General features: G+C 37.3%; 1 protein-coding gene and 1 pseudogene across 1 annotated transcript in view; one reads left to right on the plus strand and one right to left on the minus strand.

The window, feature by feature from the left end:
• Nucleotides 1-21,831, plus strand: part of PDE3A (phosphodiesterase 3A) — a 307,539-nt gene that overhangs the window by 19,473 nt on the left and 266,235 nt on the right. The gene's annotated exons all lie outside the window — the stretch shown is intronic.
• Nucleotides 15,787-17,392, minus strand: LOC114885412 (annotated as a pseudogene).

The raw sequence follows: 21,831 nt of genomic DNA on the forward strand, positions 1-21,831 counted from the left end.
GCTTTAAAATACAGAAAGTCCTGAGAACTTTGCCCTCCAGAGAGGTCATAGCTAAATTTATTGCTCAAATACCATCACCCTCTTCACATGGATTTCTGGTAATATTCTGTCTTCCTTTTCTTCCTGACTTCTCTTTTTGATTTATGTTTAACTTTTTTCGTGTGTTTATGTTGATAGTAAGCTCACTATAATGAACTTTAGTACAATACAAAAAATATATCTAGAAAAGAAAATAAGAATGGATCTTTAAAAGAATGTTTTGCTATCTTTCTCCTGTAGGTGTGACTTCCAGAGGGAAGGAGGGAGGGATAGGATAAAGCCTGTTTTGGAGCTGGATGCCAGGTGTGGAGCAATGTTGTGTTCTGGAAACAACACGTGGAACAGATAGCCTAGCCTTTGTGGTGGGAAGAGGGAAGGGGGTGGTGGGACGTTTTTAAGAGATAAGAAAGACAAGGCTGGGCGTGGGGAATGAAAAACGGGAAATGTCTTCAGAATTAGGCTGGGGAAGATGAACATTATTTGTCGGCACCGAAAGTTATTAAAAGGGTTTTAGCCAGAGACTACTGTGAACAGATTAAACATGATTTTGATAACAGTGGATCAGATGGGGGCAAACTGGACACAGGAGACATTTAAGAGGCTGTTGGAAAAGTCCTGGTTACAGACGTTGAAGATTTCTTAGGACAGTGGTGGTGGAAAGGAAAGGTGATTGAAGAGAAAATGAAGAGCTGTAATCGGCAGGATTACTCAGTGACTGATGGTGGCAGGTGTGAACAAAGGGCATGAACAGTCCTTAATGTTGTGAATCCGGGAAACTGGAAAGATTGTGAATGCTGTTCTTTTTAAAATTTTTTTTTGGAGTATAGTTGATTTACAGTGTTAGATTAGTTTCAGGTGTACAGCAAAGTGAATCAGTTATACATATCTATATATATATGTCTCAACTCTTTTTCAGATTCTTTTCCCATATAGGTTATTACAGAATATTGAGTAGAGTTCCCTGTGCTATATAGTAGGTCCTTATTATCTATTTTATATATAGTGTGTATATGTTAATCCCAATCTCCTAATTTATCACTTCCCCCCCACGTTTCCCCTTCGGTAACCATAAATTTCATTTCGAGATATGTGAGTCTGTTTCTGTTTTGTAAATAAGTTCAGTTGTATCATTTTTTTAATTAGATTCCACATATAAGAGATATCATATGATATTTGTCTTTCTCTGATTTACTTCACTTACTGTGATAATCTCTAGGTCCATCATGTTGCTGCAAATGGCATTATTTTGTTCTTTTTTGTGGCTGAGTAATATTCCATTGTTTATGTGTACAACATCTTCTTTATCCATTCCTCTGTTGATGGACATTTAGGTTGCTTCCATGTCTTGGCTCTTGTAAATAGTGCTGCAATGAACATTGGGGTGCATGTATCTTTTTGGATTATGCTTTTCTCTGGATATATGCCCAGGGGTGGGATTGCTGGATCATATGGTAGCTCTATATTTAGTTTTTTAAGGAACCTCCATACTGTTCTCCATAATGGCTGTACCAATTTACATTCCCACCAACAGTGTAGGAGGGTTCCCTTTTCTCCACACGCTCTCTAGCGTTTATGGTTTGTTAGATTTTTTGATGAAGGCCATTCTGACCGGTGTGAGGTGATACCTCACTGTAGTTTTGATTTGCATTTCTCTAATAACATTTCTCTAATAAGTGATGTTGAGCATCTTTTCATGTGCTTTTTGGCCATCTATGTCTTCTTTGGAGAAATGTCTATTTAGATCTTCCATCCGTTTTTTGATTAGGTTGTTTGTTTTTTTGATATTAAGCTGCATGAGTTGTTTGTATATTTTGGAGGTTAATCCCTTGTCGGTTCTTTAAGAGAAAAAGCATCAGAAGAGCAGTTTTTGTTTGTTTTAGGTTCTGAGTGAGGAAGGGAGGATGAAGTGTGGGTTTGATTTGGACATATTTGTGTGTGTTACTTTCACAACCTCATGTGATTTTTGTTTGCTTGAAGGCACCCAATTTCATTCGTTCACAAAAATATTAGTATCAGAGTTAGATTTGCTCGCCACGTTCCCTTGCTCTGTATGTACATGGCGTTTTTAGAATCAGAAGCCTCCTGTGTTCAGTCTACAACTGCAAACACAGAAAGGTTGTAGCCTTGGCCATTTTAATAAGCACGAAGGCTGTCACCCTATTTCAGATTAGACTTTAAATAGGGTCCTCGGTCTTTACAGGGCAGACAACTTTGTACTACTGGTGCTGATCTTACCAAGGAAATAGACCGATCAGAGTCAGTACAGACCGCAGCTTCTGGGTGACCCTCATGGGAGGGATTCATGGGAATCCCTGCCACGATAGACTGTCATAACCCCATCACATTTTAAAACTACAAGGGCAAGATTCTTTTCCTTGAAACAAGTGGATGCTGGATCATTATGACTGGTTAAAAATTATTTTGTCAGTTGAGACGATCTAGATAGTCTAGAGCAGTTAATCTTGTGAAATTATCAGGTTGGGTTCCACTTTGATGTTTTTCTTGGGTTATTCCAGATGCTTATAATGATTTGTTTTTATATATATATATAAATGGTTTGTCTCTGTATATAATATATAACATATATAATTTATACATTATATTTATATAATATATAATTGCATGTATGTAATTTATATATATATAATTAACATATGTAAGCATATATTTCTATTCAATATCATATATATATAATTACACATACATAAATTAGGCTACACACTCTAGGTCAAGTTTCTTTAACTGCAATGTGATTTCTAGCCTTTGCCCACTTGGTGTAGATTCCCACCTGGTAAAATTTTCATCACTCCCAGTATTCTTCTAAACTTGTCCTTATATATCATAGTGGGTTTTTGGAGGAATTCGTTTGCTTCTCTATGTGTTCCTTTTCCTAGAAAGCATTGCTGCTGTTACAGGGTTGGAGGGAAATTGAAGGTAGAGCCAAATTTATGAAATCCCTAACAAATGGTCCTCATTATGCTTTTGCTTAGTCACTACCCTGATGGGGAACTAAGTTCCCTTCCATGCCATTTCACCTCTCCCTCCCTCCCCTCTGCTCGTCTCTTTTTGGAGAAGTCCAGAACCTTGTACAGTAGTTTAGATGTGGTCTAACTGGAACAAAGCAGAGTGTGACTGTCACCTTTTTGTACCAAAATAGTTCATGCATCTTTTTTTTTTTTTTTTTTTTTTTGCAGCATATACTTGCCCAAACACCAGTCCTAAACCTAAACCTTATCAAACTGTGGGTGATCAGGAGGAAGCTGTGTGATTCTGTCACAGACCTACCTACACACCACTCATCTTGATAGGAAGACCCTTAACACATACTAAGACTGAACTTGGTTCTTTTTGTCAGTAAAATAATCTATATATTTAATTTTTGGTCAGCTAGAACTTTGAAGACCATCACATGAGTTAACATGAAGCTCTATCTGTCTTGTATGTTTGATACTTTGAACCCTCTCCTCTTGTTCGATTCAGATGAAAACAAGGAAAAAAGCCAACATTTTTGCTGTGTTAAATATCTTTTGGTGATTTATGTATGGCTAGAATAGTGGAAAGTGGGAGGAGGAAACACTGTATATAAAACTTGGTCAGGGCTTCCCTGGTGGCGCAGTGGTTGAGAGTCTGCCTGCTGATGCAGGGGACACGGGTTCGTGCCCTGGTCCGGGAAGATCCCACATGCCGTGGGGCTGCTGGGCCCGTGAGCCATGGCCGCTGAGCCTGTGCGTCCGGAGCCTGTGCTCTGCAACAGGAGAGGCCACACAGTGAGAGGCCCGCGTACCACAAAAACAAAACAAAACAAAAAAAACTTGGTCAGTTTTTAGGGAATTAAGTAGTTCCATTTACCTACATGGTTTTCATTCAAAATAGATCTTTAACACAATAGAAATCTGAAGCAAGTTTAATAATGCCTAAGGCTCTCCTTAGTACAAAACCATAGCTAGAATCACTTTGGTTGTATACCTGAAACTAACACAACATTGTAAATCAGTTATACTCCAATATAAAATAAAAATTTAAAAAAACTAACTTGTCTAGCTAAAAAAGGAAAAACAACACACATAGGTAGGAAAAGAACCAGTACGGCAATATGACATGATTTTGTACATAATACTTAATACAAATATTAAAACAATTTGACAGATTTATAACTGTCACCCCATATAGGTCTAAAATATAGCTGGCAAAGGAAGGCTGGAGATTTGATGCACCAAATTATGGGTGCTTTTGGAAATACTATCCACATAAGATGGTACTGTCAATGGTGAAATGAACTTTTCATCCTAGGCCTGCTCTTTGAGATGGCAGAAACAATGGCCCTTTGTCTTCTACAAAGGTGATTATCACAGGGTAGGTTTTTTCAAACTCTAACCTGCCCTTGTTTCTGATACGTTCTCTCTAGGGAGAACTCCCCACATCCTGAATCAATGCTGTAGTGAGCCACAGTTACTGATGTGTGTGTCACATCCATCAGGTATGTTGAAGTGAGAAAAAAAAAAAGTTTGCAAATCACAGCTCTATAGACTTAATCCAAGAAGGGCATGAACCTAATTTGTGGACCAAGTGAGCATTTACTTTCCTGTACAAAGCTCCTGTTAGGAGCGATTTAAATAAATATAGTTTAGAGGAAGGGCCTTTTTCAGGAGTTTCATTTGACATCAGTGAAATATTCTTGCAAGAGGCAATGTTTGCCTTGATTTTTACAGGCTGTTTGGTTTTACTTTTGACTTTAATTACTGGTTTTCTAACCTTGAACGGCAGACTATTTTCATAATTTTTTTCCCATAAAGTTATGCTTCATTATTTATTTTCTATAGTTTATGAGTTCATGCTTGTAACTTACAGGGAAATCATAAAAAATGGGGCAGAGAGTAGCTAGAACATTGAATGTTCTAAAAGGATATCTCTTCATTAGAGATGGTATGAATTACTTTTTCATGAGTTGGAATAAATAATAAACCTCTTTGTGCCACTTTGGGCAATAAATGAAGGTTTACTTTATTTAACATTGGAATGAAATGGACCGCTAAAGAGTTGCACCTGAAATATTTTTACCTAATTTAGTTAAATATTGATTTGTGTAATATATGAGCTCTCAGAAAAGCACTTTGATTGTGTAGAACTCTACATATTCCTCCAAAAGTGCCGAATTCTCTAATTATAATCTTCATGGAAGAAATACTTGTAAATGTAAATATATCAGAACTTGAGTCAGTTATTCTGCTTACTCTGGGTTTCCAAAGTTTTAAATAGAGTATTGCATTGGTTATCAACGGGGGCTAATTTTACCCCGCGGGGACATTTGGCCAAATCTGAAGGTATTTTTAGTTTTCAGGACTTTGAGGAGGGTAGTGCTACCAAGGTGCACGTAGTAGGCAGAGTCCAGGAATGTTGTTAATCATCCTACAATACACAGGACAGTCCCCCAAACAAAGAATTATCTAACCCCAAATGTCAATAGTGCCCAGATTGAGAAAAACTTTAGAGTAGTGTGCATTTATTTTTTATTAATACTCCATATGGACAGGTGGATGAAATAAATGAAAGTTGAATTTTAATTTTTTTTATTCTGTGTGTGAAAATAGCCAGATAGCAAGACCTATTGATGGAGGGATTCAAGTACAGTACGGTGATTAAGATGCAGGATTTGTTGTCATATTTGTGTTCCAATATTTACTTCAGCCACTTATTAGCTGTCTGACCTTAAATATTTCTAAGCAACCATAAAATGATTAATCCTTCTCAGACTGAATGTATTCGTTTGTAAAATATGGAAAATAAAATCCACCTTACAGGTTTGATCTGGTAAATGAAATGCTCTTTGTAACCTGGAAGATATGACACATTTCATAAATGTTACGATTAGAAAGTAATTTGGGATTGGTAGTGTAATATTTATATGGTTTTATAGGGAGTGAGATAGTAGAGATATTATCAATAGAGATGATTTTTGGGGAATGAATCATAAGGATTTCTCTTCAATTTAATGAAGCAATGTAGTCTTTAAATATATGAATCCCTGTCTGTATATCTCTATCTCTGTGTATCTGAAGAACTAGAAAAGAATATTTGACACCCTGAAAGATCTATAATAATGCAATCTTCAAGACAAGAAACAAACATTTAAAAATACCAAATTAATAACACAAATTACCAGTGGGATTTATTCAAAAGAAAAAAGGATCTTTTCTCTTTTTTAAAAAAAATTACATTCTTCTATTAAATAGTTTTTTCAAAAAGCCTATACTCTTTTTGTAATTAAGAAAGCAAGCATTGCAAACATTATAACAAACCCCTCAGAGTTTCCCAATATAAATGTTGAAAAATATACTTGTTAAAACATACCTCTTCTAATTTACAGAGTTTCCCATTTTGCTAATTTATCTCTGTTAGTTGGTTTTCCCCTGTAGTCACCTTTCTAAAAGTGGTGAAGCTGTAGGACCCATTAAAATTTTACTGGCGTGATAAAGCTGGTCATATTGATGCCTTTATCTTCTGTTTTGGCATGTGGTGCTGTCAGTGAAGCCAGGGAAATTTGGTCTGGGTGGTGAGTAAAAAAGAGGACAGGAGAATTTATAACTTGAATCTCTAAAGCCAGGATGCTTTCTTTTCCTGATCTTCTTCAGCAGTTTATTAAGGTCTTGAATAAAATACATAGGAAGCGTACTTATTAAATTTCTAGTTGTCTGAAACTGGAAGGTATAGATCATAGTTTGGGTGATTGGATATAAATTTCAAGCTGTGCTAGATTTAGACAGTGGGAAAAAAATAAGAATATTAAATTTAACAGGAGAAATTATAAGTTCCTATAAATTTGGTTTTAGAAATAATTATATAATTTTGTGATGAGGGAGTTTAGACCATTATCTAATTCCTGTTTAAATAAAGAATAAATACTAAGGGTTGAGTGCCTCTAAGTTCAGTGAGTTGTCTGCCTCTTATGAGCTGTCTTGTGAGATGTGGTTTTGGTAGCATAATTTCCAGAATTCTCCTCCTGCGTTTGTAGCATTTTGACCAGTTCTGCTTGCTGTAGTTTAAAAGGAATATTGACTACTATAAAGTGGTCAGAAAGCCTAGAATTATTCAAATCCCTGCTCTGCCATGTATTAACTGTCTGGCTTTGGGTAAATTATAATGCTGAATCTCTAAAGTTTAGGTTTTGTTATATAAAAATAATGTAAAAAGAAACTACCCCGTAGAGGTGTTTTAGGAATTGACTGAGAGGTAATTGCGTACTGGGTATTTATTTTAAAGATGGCCTGTAAACTGTACTCATTAATTCAAAATGATTAAAATAGGCAATTCAGTGAAAAGGAGAATCAGCCCATTTTCTTAAATGCCAACAAAGCTAATTTTAACGCTTCTGGAAAAGATGAGGTTTCAAATGAATGCCAGTGAAGGAATGTTGTTCACAAGCGTATTGATTAAGTATGGGGAGGTCTAGAACAAGTAGAGGATTTGGTGAATACTTATTGAACTTTAATCAAATCTTTAATTCATTCTATAGAAACTTACTGATATCCATTTGTCTGTGAGAATGCCCATTTTTTCAGGAGCGCCAGCCATCTCTATCCAATTCTAACAATTTTTTTTTTTTTTTGACCAGAGCAGAAACTCTGACGTCTCTTTCTAAATGAGTAATTACTAAGGCTGAACCAACTTAGAAGGAAGTAAGAAAATACCTGGTAGCCTATGGGTAAAGAAGGAGGGTGGGGAGCCTGGGAGGAGGAACTTAGTATTTTTCTGGAGGAGCCCACTTGCAAAACCTTTACTGTTATTTCATTTTTTTTTTTTTTTACTGGTAGTGATACTATGGTAATAAAAATACCTTATTTTATTTTCTTAATTTAGACATCTCAGGTGCCTTACTCTGTGTCATCAATTGATTAGTTTATGTCTACCTCCTAAACTTTTATTCTGATAATCCTGCCAATACTGGTTTGAAAATCTGTACTGAGTCTCTGCGTTCTAAAAAGCCTAATGCTTTTGTAAAAGAAGAAAGAGGGCCATCTAAAGAACTGTACTTACTTTGTACTCTAGGTTTCTCTGCATTCCCTAAAATGATGTAGGCTGCTAAAACCCTTTTCTTTTAGTGGTCTTCATTCCAAGTCTATGAGAGAACAATGATTCTTAAATGCATAAATTAAGGGAATGAAAGTAGACATGTGGACAAGTTTGTTTAGCATCAGTGATTGGACATATCATTCTGGAACCCAAACTTTTCTTTACTCATTCATTCTTAGAGCTCCAAAATCTCTAAGAAGTTTCAGTGCTAGCTAGAGGAAGATTTTGAAAAATTTTGGTGACATAGACATCACATAAATTTACCATTTTAAACATTTTTAATTGTACAGTCAGTGGCATTAAGTACATTCACGTGTTGTGCAGCCGTCAGCGCCATCCATCTCCAGACTTTTTTTATCTTCCCAAACTGAAACTCTCTATGCATTAAATAATAACTCTTCCCCATTCCCATCTCCCCCTAGCCCCCGTGGTAACCACCATTTTTCTTTCTGTGTCTACGAATTTGACTACTCTAGGTACCTCATATAAGTGGAATCATAGAGTATTTGTGTGTGTGTGTGTCTTTTTTTTTTTTTTGGATTGGCCTATCCCACTGAGCCTATAGTCTTCAATATTCATCTAATGTTGTAGCATGTGTCAGAATTTCATTCTTTTTTAAGGCTAAATAATATTTCATTTCATGTGTAGATAGCATTTCGCTTCTCCATTGCTAGATAGCTGGACTGCTTCCACTTTTTGGCTATTATGAATAACGCTACTATGAACATGGGTGTACAAATAAGAAGATTTTTATGTTACTTAAAAAATGGTAGTGGGCTTCCCTGGTGGCGCAGTGGCTGGGAGTCCGCCTGCCGATGCAGGGGACGCGGGTTCGTGCCCCGGTCCGGGAAGATCCCACATGCCGTGGAGCGGCTGGGCCCGTGAGCCATGGCCGCTGAGCCTGAACGTCCGGAGCCTGTGCTCCGCAGCGGGAGGGGCCACGACAGTGAGAGGCCCGCGTACCGCAAAAAAAAAAAAAAAAAAAAATGGTAGTAACATACACCTTTTATGTAACACCATCAAGCTGACAAAGGGGCTACAGCTAATGTGGGTGCATTTATTTAACGAGGACACTTTTCCCATACTGATCCTAATCAGTCATCTCCTCATGGAACGATGGACGATTATAGGAAGAGAATAAAATGCATACATGAGACAGTTTTAGCACAGTAGTTAGAAACTGTAAACTTGGGGTTAAAATTGAAATTGTATTGCTTGGCTGGTCATTACATACAGGATTCAGACTATTTTAATAGTTGATTCAAAAAGCTGCAAAATACTATGATTTTAGTTGTTTTCTACTAGAGAAGCAAAGAAACCTCTCTTAATAAATAAAACTATGGACAGAAATAGCACATTTGTTTCAAGAGCATTCAGTGCTTTGCTTTTCTCTATTGTTTTCCAACAGGAGGAGATAAATTTTTCGTCTATAAAACCAGTATACCAGTATTCTGAGTTCATAACTGTTGTAAAGATGGCTTCACCCTATTTGGCAAACCTGTTACAAATATTCTTTGAAGGCTGCTTTAAACACTCAATGGTGTATTCATCTTAGTTTTCCGTCTTGTCATTCCAAATGAGGCAGAAGTTTTGTTTAACAATGATTGAATTGGACAAAGGGAAGAGCACATTCTTTGTCTAGTTTAAAAGCTTTGTCAGAAAGCCTCCACTTGCATTGTCTGCACAGTTCTCCCTGAGTCCCATCACGTTCACTTCTGCTTTGAGACATTCATCAGTAGATACTTTGAACACGGGTCCTTTCTCTGTCCCAAACACAAGTGCAATCAAGAGCAGGCTTGTAGGTATCATTTTACCTTCTGGAGAACTGTTTCTGTGTTCTGTCATGTGTCTGCCTGGACTCTGTTTTTAAAATAAGGAGTTGGTACCTGGAACCAGGGAGATACTGGAGAATGTCTCCTGCTATCTGAAGGAGAGGGACAGCCAGATGCTAATGAATGTGGAGGATGGTAGCTGAGTTCTGGTATAAAAGCTCATTGACTCCTTAAAATTGTTAATATCTTAATCCCCATTTTTGTTTCTTTTACTGGTTTGCTGTCTTCCCTATTGTTAATTTCCCCCCAATATGCTAAGCATTTTTCAGATATCACAACTCATTCTCATTACAGCATTAGAGATACCTATTATTGTTCCTGTCTGAAGCTCATGGAGGTTAAGTAACTTACCCAAGATTTTACCGTTTATCAGATGCAGAGCCTTGATTTGAGTCCAGTTCTGTCTGGCTCTGAAGGCTTCCTGTTTCCATTGCACTAGACAGCAAAGGCATCACCGGAATTTCCAGGGTATAACTTTCTTCAAAGTAATAATCATTATGTCAAGCCCTTCCCTTCCTTTTCTACTCTTGCTGTCCTGGTTTATGGGCACAACATACTTGAATGGACTATTGTGGAAGCTTCTGAACTGATCTTCCCACCCCCTTGCTTTCTGAATATTAATTCATCCCTTGCACTGCTGCACTGTTGCACCGTATCTTCACCATGGTCAACTCTACTCACGACAGTAGTTTTGTCGAATGCTAATGTAAAAATCACATCAATCCTTTGATAAAAAGCAGTTTGTAATTCTTAGTTGCCTTTCAAATAAAGTGAACACCTCTAAATTTGGCATTCATGACCCTCTCTCATCTGCCCTTCGTACCCTTCAGCCTTTTCAAACTGCTTGCTTTCTTTGTCACATCAATTTTCTAGCTTATTTGAATTGCCTACAGTGTAATCTTGCATCCTCTCACTCCCCCTCCCGCCCTGCCACCTTCTCTCTCCCTCTCTCTCCTTCTCTTCCCATAGGTATATAGATCTCTATTTTTTCTTTTTTCTTTAGAGACATCAGTGGATAGGGGGAATCTCTATTTTTTGATTCTATTCCTGTTATCACATTATGCCCATCTCTCTAACCTGATCTTCAATCAATGTAAATGAAAAATTTACCCATCTTCTACCTGCTTCCTGATGCATTTTCTGATGATCCCAGTTGAAAGTTCTTTCTCCTTCCTGAGTCTCCATAGCACTGTACCAATTACTTTCTAATGGCACTTATATTTTCCACCTTGGATTGTAAATATTTTTATAAGTGAGATTGAGATCCTTGGCATGGGGGGGGATGTTGGTGTAGAATTGAGCCCGCTTGTCCTGTGTGCCACAGTGTTTATCGTAGAGCCATGGAGAGGGTCAACAAATGAGAGAGTATCGTAAGTTACATGTAGGCAGTGCTTGGAAATTTAGAGGAGTGTACATTTTCCTTATTAAATTTGACAACAATAGGGTGGAATTTGGTGGTTATCTGCATTTTATGGATGGCGTTTGGAAGTTTACAGAGATAGGCTCAGGAAGTGTCTATGGAGCTTTGCGTCAGTACTACTCTTGGGAGAGTGGCCAGATAGGATTCTGAGTTAAGCAGTTTGGAGCTAAAAGGACCTCCAGGGCAACTGAATTCAGGGTTTCTGGACCCTGTTTGTGCCTTGGACTCACCTTCAGGAAATTAAAGATAAGTTATTTACCAAGCAAGCCCCATCTCCAAAGATTCTGATCTGATGGTCTGAGTTGGTACCCAGACACTGGTATTTTTATTTTTAAATGTGATGATTTTGAAAAATATTTCATCATTCCAAATTTATGGAAGAAATTTATGATAGAGATTAATGTGTATGAACACATTAAAAAATTTTGACCCAATCATTCATAGTTGGCCTGTTTTTCTTTTTATAAAATGGACATTCCATTTTCCCTTTGTTTCTACAGTATTATCAAAAATTAAGTATTTTCTTTTTTTATTGAAGTATAGTTGATTTACAATGTTGTGTTAGTTTCAGGTGTACAGAAAAAAGTGATTCAGTTATGTAGATGTATATATATTTTTTCTGATTATATTCTATTGTAGGTTATTACAAGATATTGAATATAGTTCCCTGTGCTATACAGTAAATCCTTGTTGCTTATCCTTTTTTTTTTTTTTTTTTTTTTTGCGGTATGCGGGCCTCTCACTGTTGTGGCCTCCCCCGTTGCGGAGCGCAGGCTCAGCGGCCATGGCTCACGGGCCCAGCCGCTCCGCGGCATGTGGGATCTTCCCGGACCGGGGCACGAACCCGTGTCCCCTGCATCGGCAGGCGGACTCTCAACCACTGTGCCACCGGGGAAGCCCTGCTTATCTATTTTATGTATAGTAGTTTGTATCTGTTAATCCCACATTCCTAATTTGTCTCTCCCTTCCTTTCCCCTTTGATAACCGTTAAGTTTTTCTATGTCTAAGTCTATTTCTGTTTTGTATGTAGATTCATTTGTATTATTTTTTAGATTCCACATGTAAATGATATCATATAGTATTTGTCTTTGTCTGACATACTTCACTAAGTATAATATTCTCTAGGTCCATCCATGTTGCTGCAAATGGCATTATTTCTTCTTTTTATGGTTGAGTAATATTCCACTGTATTTCTATAACACATCTTCTTAAACCGGTTGTCTGTGATGGGCGCTTGGGTTGTTTCCATGTCTTGGCTATTGTAAATAGTGCTGCTGTGAACATTGGGGTGCATGTATCTTTTCGAATTAGAGATTTTGTTTTTTCTGGATATAAAAATTAAGTATTTTCTGATGCTGACTTGAAAAATAGGTCTATGTCCTAGTTGTAGGAGAATAACTTCAGAGGCACAGATTTACGTTGATATGATCCTAACTCTGAGCTATCAGAGTCAAGCACTTTATAATGTGACACTCTGGGTCAGCACATTTTTTGGGAAATACAAGCTTTAAATATTATATTTAAAACTCCAAAAAGGAAAAACGTTTTATATATTAATGCAAATTATTTGTTGAAAGAAAGTTATATAGGAATAGAGAGATAACATGTAACTCCTACTCATTGTAGAGTAATGGCTTATTTTTCTCTCTTCTTAAGGAATGCCATCACTTGGCTTTTTATTGTTGCTGTAAAGTGGGAACCAAATTTATTTATTTCATTTTCTTAGTGTGTGGGTGTGTACGTAGTGCGCACTGACTTTAATTAAAATTTTTCTTGCAAGCTCAAGGTCTTCATTATCAACTTGAATTATTTTAAAATGCAGCAGTACAATAACATCCTCAGAGACCATTAAAATGTTTATAGAGATATTTTCTTGATGGTGAATGGCTTAACCTGCCATGCTGCCATATTGTTATGGGTGCCTCTTTAAACTTTTATTCCCTCCCTGATAGTTAGCTATCCTAAGTGTTTAGCAGATATCTTTGATTCTGCTGCAAGGAAGAATTGTAAGTTTGCAGGGAGAGCACTTAACCACGCTTGTTAACTTTGATGGCCTTATTTATTCACAACTGTAGTCAGTGAGCTCTAGATGGAGGCCTGAGGGTGAACAGACATCTTTCCCATGTAGGACAGAGTTTAGGATCTGTGACCGCAGTGTACTTACCATTCAGGGGCCTTTTCTCCATTACAGCTGGATTCACAACTGTGTTATGAGTGGAAGAGTTTGTTGGAGTTGTTTCCTTAAGGAAATGAAGACACAACATCAGAATGCTCAAAATGATAATTCTGTGATAAAGAAAGAAATTAGAAGTATGACAACCTAAATTTTGTCTTTTTTTATAAGACAAAAAAATATCACTTGTCATTTTTATTTCAGGGCTATTTCAAATCTGAGCTTTAAATAACAACAAAAAAAGTGAGGACTATCAATTCTAATAATTTTTTATTTATATTTTTTGGGATAATCAGAAATTTAATCTCAATTATATAAATATGTAACTGTTTTTAGATCTATCTATTTCAAGAGAGATACCAGATACATGGTAGGCACTCTAATTTTTATTTTCGTTTTCTAACTCTGAAATTTAATAATTTAGTCAAAGTTCAATATTTAGCTTTCTCCGTGAACTCCCTAATGAATTATTTCCTTTCGAAGGCTTTTCCTGGAATTTCTCTCTTTTTGGCAGGTAAGTTTGCATATCTAACATGACATCATTTGGCTGGATTCCTGCAAAAGAATAATTTAAGAGACAGATAAATGTAGGGTGGCTGAGCATTCTAGTGGTAGAATTTTCGGAGAAACTAAACTAGAGAAATCATATGCCATATTAATAGGAATACGTGTTATTTTCTTAAACTCCAGTGATAATTTAATAACATTTTTTGTTTCTTTTAATAAGTTCATTAGGTTTATTACTTTGTTTCAGAGGGGAAATATTTTCTCCCCCACTTTTACTGAGTTAACTTTTGGCAAAAGTGACTTAATTATAATTTTGGAGCTTCATCCTGCTTAAAACTAATTGGGTCCGGGACTTAATAAAATCACACTTAGGTAGGAAGCCATATAATTGTACATACAGAACAGGAATGAGACAACTTGGGTGATTTCCAAGTTAAAAATATAATACTGTAGGTTCCTTGAGGTAGGAACCACATCTCTTAATTTTTTCTTTATCCTGAATTGAACCTAATAAAGTACTACATACATGATAGACACTCATTACATAGTTTTTATTGATTTATTGGTTACAAAATAAATGTATTGAAATGTACTGTTTGTCTTACGGAGAAATACTAATTTGGCTTGACTAGTATTTCTTTAATGGAAATCAACATGCTTAAAGGTTTAACTCTTTGACCTGTCAACCTCAGATCACCTTATTTGTGTATATCTAAATTATTTTCCTTAAGAGGCATGGTTCATATGCCTTGGGCTGTTGGCTCCCTGCCAAGCACCATTGCTCGTCCACGTCCGTGCAGCCTATACATTTTTTTGCAGGGGTGGGTGGGTGTTGGGAACTAGCACATACATCCTTTCTGAAGAATATGTATTTGTCTACTGGTTAATGCCTGACGAAGAATTGCTAATGGGCTCCTACTGCTTGCTAATTCATCTTGCTATAAATCTAGCAAGATGAGGTCTGTTGTTATGTCCTGTACCTGGTTGCCAAGGTTCCCATGTAAAGAAAGGGGTTGGCAGTGTTATTGGGCCTAATTTGTTAGATTGGATACATGAAGGAAGATATTCCTGCACTCCCCCATTCCTTACAACTCAAAGACTCTGTTGCTCGGAATTAAATTTTTAATTGCTTTTGGAGTACTTAAGTTTAGAGTTTTAGTTTTTGTAAAATTACAGTTGTTTAAAAATTGCTTCCACGTGATTTCCATGCGCCTAGCATTATATCTATATTCTTAGTAACTATTCAATACATGAAGGAAAGCAAATAGTAAATATAAAAAATATTTTAATTTTTTGTGGAATTTCAGTGTTTCTGACTCCTCTGGTACTGAAGTACAGTAAAATGTATTTTCTTACGAGTAAAACTTGATTAGAAAAATCACATGTATAACTTAATACTTTAGAAATCTATAAAACAGTAGGGATGACGTTTAAAAAATTAAACGTGTATGTGTCTCCCTTTATAAAATACTGGTATAGCACCTATATACCTTAAGTGAAAACTGATATTATAGTTAAAAAATTAATATTCTTAATGATGTTGTATTACTGTGGTATTTACACTGTTGTTTGGCTTTATAGATGTGAGAAAACTCTCATTATTAATAATTATTAATTATTTCCACATTTTTTGTGGAAAATTGGCTCAAGCTGATTTTAATTTGCAGATAGCTTTTGTTAGAGTTGCTTTTCATGAGGGTCATTTTTCTTATTTCAAAGATTAAATGGATTTATAAATAACTGTTTTAAAGTAGCATCTGTTCTTATTTTTCTCCTATTTAGAATTTTCTTCGGAAATATGCCTTTTTTTTGTTGTTGTTGTTTTGTTTTAGAGGGATTTTATTTAGACAACTAAAAACAATTAGATGCTCAGAAGCAGTGTACAATGAAAGAGAAATCAAACCAGTTACTTTATCATGTATTCCCCCTCTTCTTTATAACTAAAGCAAAAAAAAAATGGCTTTCTGCTTTAAGGGAAAAGTCAGAAAAATAGGCCAATATATTTTCCCTCTTCATAATAACATAAACAGCTACAAGAAATCTACCTGTAGTAAGAGAAATTGGATGTTGGTTTGCACATATTCATGAAAAAGACAACAGACTATCGTACTACAAGAGTATCACTCCATCCGCCTTCAGCTGATACTCTTGTGTTTTCACTTACAGGTATCACCAAGTTGGTTAGTTCCAGCGCTGGAGCTAATTCATATTTCTCATTATTTACTGCTCATGTTTGCCTTAAGCAGAGAGTAACTCTGGAGGCTGATGCTTTTCTCTGTTTCTCTGTTTTAGTCCATAAGTTGTGTACATCTGCCTGATGCTCAGGCCTTAACCTCAGGAGTTGAACTATCGATGGAATCTGAATTCTCTGAAGCAATTTCTTCTAGCTCCTCTTCCGCTGTCTCTGGAAAACTGATCTTCGGCTTTGCCAGCTCACCACTATCTTCTTCAGGAAGCACACATTTCCAAAGGCCGTATGTTTTTCCTACCACAGTCTGCCATAGTCTCAGTGTTCCATCCTCAGAACCACTAGCATAGAGTTCTCCATCAGGACTAAACCTCACACAGTGAATGTAGGATCCTAATTCTCCACGATTATAATCATACTTATAAAGTTTAAAATCTTCACCCCCTGCAACAAGAAATTCTTTCTCAGGATGAAGAGATGCAGAATTGATGGTTGCAGGAGCTTCAAAAGACTTACTTGGGTCCAAACTTACTGCACTGTGAAGAGCAATAGATCGTCCATAAGTTATTACCAATATCTCTCCCTCAGGAATATATTCCGTACTGCTAACAGACATATTAAAATTCAGAGATTTCACTACTGTCATAGTAGCATGATCCCAAAGGCGAACAGTTTTATCAGCAGCTGAAAGGATCTGTTTATCCTCACTGCACCATAGAGCCTTTTTAATACCAGAGGTATGACCACTGATTTCCTTAGGTTCTGCTTCAGGTTTGTTCAAGTCATATATGTGTAACACTTTATCCTGTCCCCGGTTAACAAGTAATTACTATCCTGTGTAAAATCCACAGTCTTGACGATGTGTTTATGAGCCAGGGTCATCCATTCATCTCCTGAGACAGCGTCCCACACTTTTTGGCTGTGAAATCTGCAGCTGCTGTAGCTGCTTTGGTGGCGTGCTTATTTAATGTTGCACCCCAAACAGCACCCTTATGACCCAAAAATGTTCCAATCCAGTCTCCTGTATCTCCCTGGAGTAGCATAGGTTTACCATCTTTGCAAGCGTCGATCAGGAAATAGCAGTAAGGCGTGATGCCATTGAAGGCCAGATCCACCACGGGCCGCGTGTGGCCCTAGCAGGTGAGCGGCGTCTACCTCATTGCCATGCTAGCCTTGCGATCCGGCGACGGTGGGGGTGTGGGGGGGGAGCTGAGGGTCTTCTGGTCTTTTCTCTCCTCCGTGGCACCGCCTCCGCCTCCTCAAGGCCCCCGCCCTGACTCTGGGGTTGGGCCGGGAAACGGGAGAAGGCCAATCCGGTGGCCCCGAGGTCAGAAAGGGGTTAGGGACGGGTCAGGGAGTCTGCGACGGACAACCTACCGCCTTCGAGGGACGGAAAGGGAGGGAGGGAGGGAGGAGAGTAGGGGAGGGGGAGAACCGCAGAACCCGCGGCCACGACCCACACCGTCCACACAGTCCACACCGGTACCGGCCTGAATATGCCATGTTTTTATTCTGTAAGCTATACAAATAAGTTTTAAAGGAAAATATGCAATCCTTAATGGTTATATAATTTATTACCATTCTTTTTCTTATCACAGTATTCATTTTATTAAATACATTTCTCATTGTACATTTAGAAAAGAGTTTTCTAAATGCCACAAAAAATTTAAAATCTGTGATAATGTTCATTATGTGTACATATCTAATTTCTGCGTAGTTTCTCAAAGTGGAGTGATGAGTCCATTGAGAGTGAGGACTCTGGAAAGTTCTAAAAATGTGACATATATTTTCCTTCCTTCTTCCTTTCTCCCTTCCCTCTCTCCCTTCTTCCTTGTCCCCTCTCCCTCCCCCATCCCTTCCTCCCTCCCTTTCTCCTTCTGGAAATGGAACATTTGTTTCTTATGAAATCCTATGTAAATCCAGTGAGCGATAGATTAAAACCAACCAACCAGATCCAACCACTGAAGGATGTGGGGACCCAGAGCACCAGCCTTTTTCTCATCATTTGAAGTCTAAATGGTTGTTAGGTTTATAAGTGAATTACCCAGCTTGAAGCCACAAGCAACATTCTACCTTGAATAATTTGTTCTTTTTAAAAGTTGATTTACAGTATTGTGCTAAGTTCTGCTTAACAGCAAAGTGATTCAATTATACATATAAATATATACACATTTAAAAAATATTCTTTTCCATTATGGTTTATCTCAGGATATTGAATATAGTTCCCTGTAGGACCTTGTTGTTTATCCATTCTATATGTAATAGTTTGCATCTGCTAACCCCAAACTCCCAGTCCATCCCTGCCCCCCCCCAACCCCGGCAATCACAAATCTATGTCTGTGAGTCTGTTTCTATTTCCTAGATAGGTTCATTTGTGTCATATTTTAGATTCTACTTAAAAGTGATATCATGTGGTGTTTGTCTTTCTCTTTCTGACTTACTTCACTTAATATTGATAATCTCTAGGTCCATCCATGTTGCTGCAAATGGCCATATTCTATATATACAATGGAATATTACTCAATAATATTCCATTGTGTATATGTGCCATATCATCTTTATCCAGTCATCTGTCATAGACATTTAGGTGGTTTCCATGTATTGGCTATTGTGAATAGTGCTGCAGTGAGCATCGGGGAGCATGTATCTTTTCGAATTATTGCTTTGTCCAGATATATGCCCAGGAGTGGGATTGCTGGATCATGTGGTAAATCTAGTTTTTTGAGGAGCCTCCATACTGTTTTCCGTAGTGGCTGTACCAATGTACATTCCCACCAACAGTGTAGGAGGGCTCCCTTTACACCCGCTTCAGTATGTTATTTGTAGGCTTTTTGATGATGGCCATTCTGACCGGTGTGAGGTGGTACTTCATTGTAGTTTTGATTTTCATTTCTCTAATAATTAGCAACGTTAAGCATCTTTTCATGTGCCTATTGGCCATCTGTATGTCATCTTTTCAGAAATGTTTATTTAGGTCTTCTGTGTATGGGGTGAGGATGTCTTCTAACGTCATTGATTTACATGCGGCTGTCCAGTTTTCCCAGCACCACTTGCTGAAGAGACTGTCCTGTTTCCACTGTATTTTCTTACCTGTTGTCGAAGATTAATTGACCATAGGTGTGTGGGTTTATTTCTGGGCTCTCTGTTCTGTTCCATTGATCCATATGTCTGTTTTTCTGCCAGTACCACACTGTTTTGATTACTGTAGTTTTGTATTATTGTCTGAAGTCTGGGAGGGTTATGCCTCCTGCTTTATTCTTTTTCCTCAGGATTGCTTTGGCAATTTTGGGTCTTTTATGGTTCCATGTATATCTGAGGATTATTTGTTCTAGTTCTGTGAAAAATAGTTTATAATTTAAAAGAATTCTCTATTTCACCAACTGTGGTCACTTCTACAGCTCTTCCTAGAAAATGTTGTTTGTCAGATTTGAATATATTTACTATTACTAGCTTTCTTACTTAAAGATGAACCAGATCTCTTTTCCTTAAAAAATGCTTACCAACGGTTTTAATGCAATAGATGGAATATGTTTTCTTTTTGGAAATTATCAAGATTGCAAAACCTTTAATAGATGGGAAAAGTGTTCATATTTGCTTATAATGAATGCTTTCAAAATGAGGTCACTGAATCCAAAATAGTAAACTTATGAATTATTACAGTTGGAAAGCATCAGAGAGGCCAGATAAATTTCTTACCCAAAACAATGATTATTCCTATAGTAGTTTTGTGACAAATGTTTATTTAGCCACTACTTGAATACCTTGAATGAAAGAAAGCACGCCACATTCAAATCAATACAAAGAGATGGGTGTAATAGAAAGAGAAGGGGAAAAAAATGGTAGGTGATAGATATTTAATTAGTTTGGTTATGGTAGTCATTTCACAATGTATATATATATCAAGACATCGAGTTGTGTACCTTAAAGATATACAACTTTTATTACTCAATCATATGTTCATAAAGCTGGGGAAGAAAAAAAAGAAAGAGAAGGGCTTTGAATCCAAAGGAACGTTGGTGCAAATTGTGGGCAAATTAGTGAATTTCTTAGTTTTGGTTTTCCATCTGTTAAATGAAAAACTAAATCCCAGCTCTGCAGGTTTGTTGAGTGATAATGTAAATTGATTATGTCTAATACAAAACATTTAATAAAACATTGCTATAGGATGGTTAGTTTGAGCCAAAAACCGCCCTGTTGTAACTTTGACCCCTTTTTCTTAATATTTATTTACTATTTTATGTGATAAAGTTCAATAGTGAAAGAGCATTGTCATTTGCCTCTTAGGACTCTCAAGTCTTCTCCCCTGACTAAAGGTGATGGACGCCTTTATATGGACAATAATTCAATTGTCCTGTTACCATCTTTCCTCTTCCATGAGATGCAGTGGTACTTGATGCCTACTGGGGTATCAGGCTACACTTACAGTAGCTATCCTCTGGAAGCCACACTTGTTTGGCATGACCCTGTTATCTTGACTGGACTCGATTGGGCTCAAGCTGGGCAGTGAAATTCTGATCCAGTAATTTGGTATTGGGACCAAGTGTAAGTTAAGTCAGTCTTTTCCAAAATGTAAAAGCCCCTTTCCAAAACCCCTAAGGGCTAAGGAGCAGAGAAAAATCAGTTTGCGGAAAGAATGAAGCAGATACAGAGAGTGCGGGAAAGGGAGAGAGATCTGAATCTCCTCAGGGCTTTCTTGACTCTGATTCTCCTTCTTCCCTGAGGCTGCACTGTGTTCCTGCCCCCCATTCTGTGAATAACCCTGCCCTAAGCTATATCGAGTTAGTTTCTGTTATTGCATCCATGGTTTTTCATCAAAAGACACTGTTCTCTACGTCTGCGTCTTTATTCCTGTCCTGCACCTAGGTTCTTCAGAACCATTTTTTTTTTTTTTTTAGATTCCATATATATGTGTTAGCATACGGTATTTGTTTGTCTCTTTCTGACTTAATTCACTCTGTATGACTCTGGGTCCATCCACCTCACTATAAATAACTCAATTTCAAGAATGGACTGGAGGACACAGGGAGGGGGAAGTGTAAGCTGGGACGAAGTGAGAGAGTGGCATGGACATATATACACTAGCAAATGTAAAATAGATAGCTAGTGGGAAGCAGCCGCATAGCACAGGGAGATCTGTTCAGTGCTTTGTGACCACTGGAGTGGAGTGGAGTGGAGTAAGGAGGGGTGGAGTAAGGAGGTGGGAGGGAGACGCAAGAGGGAGGAGATATGGGTATATATATATATGTATAGCTGATTTAGTTTGTTATGAAGCAGAAACTCACACACCATTGTAAAGCAATTATACTCCAATAAAGATGTTAAAAAAAGTAAGACACTTCATTGTAAGACCACCCTAATTCAAAGATATCAAAATGTGAAAAAATGTAACATAACAGTATATTTTAAAAACATCTCTGTTAAATTCTAGGGCTCAGAATTGAACCTGATGATTGATTCCAAGCCCTTCCTCCCTTCACCCATCAACATGGTGACACGAAAATAAAACCCAGCATATTTCCTGTTCCATCCACAGAGCCTTATCTATTGTCTCCAGCTGCCTGTGTAGCATTTCCATTTAGATGGTCCTATCAAACATATTTGACAA

This window comes from Monodon monoceros, unplaced genomic scaffold (genome assembly GCF_005190385.1).
Source record: "Monodon monoceros isolate NGI ecotype Baffin Bay Population unplaced genomic scaffold, NGI_Narwhal_1 Super_Scaffold_6, whole genome shotgun sequence".
Lineage (NCBI taxonomy): Eukaryota > Metazoa > Chordata > Mammalia > Artiodactyla > Monodontidae > Monodon > Monodon monoceros.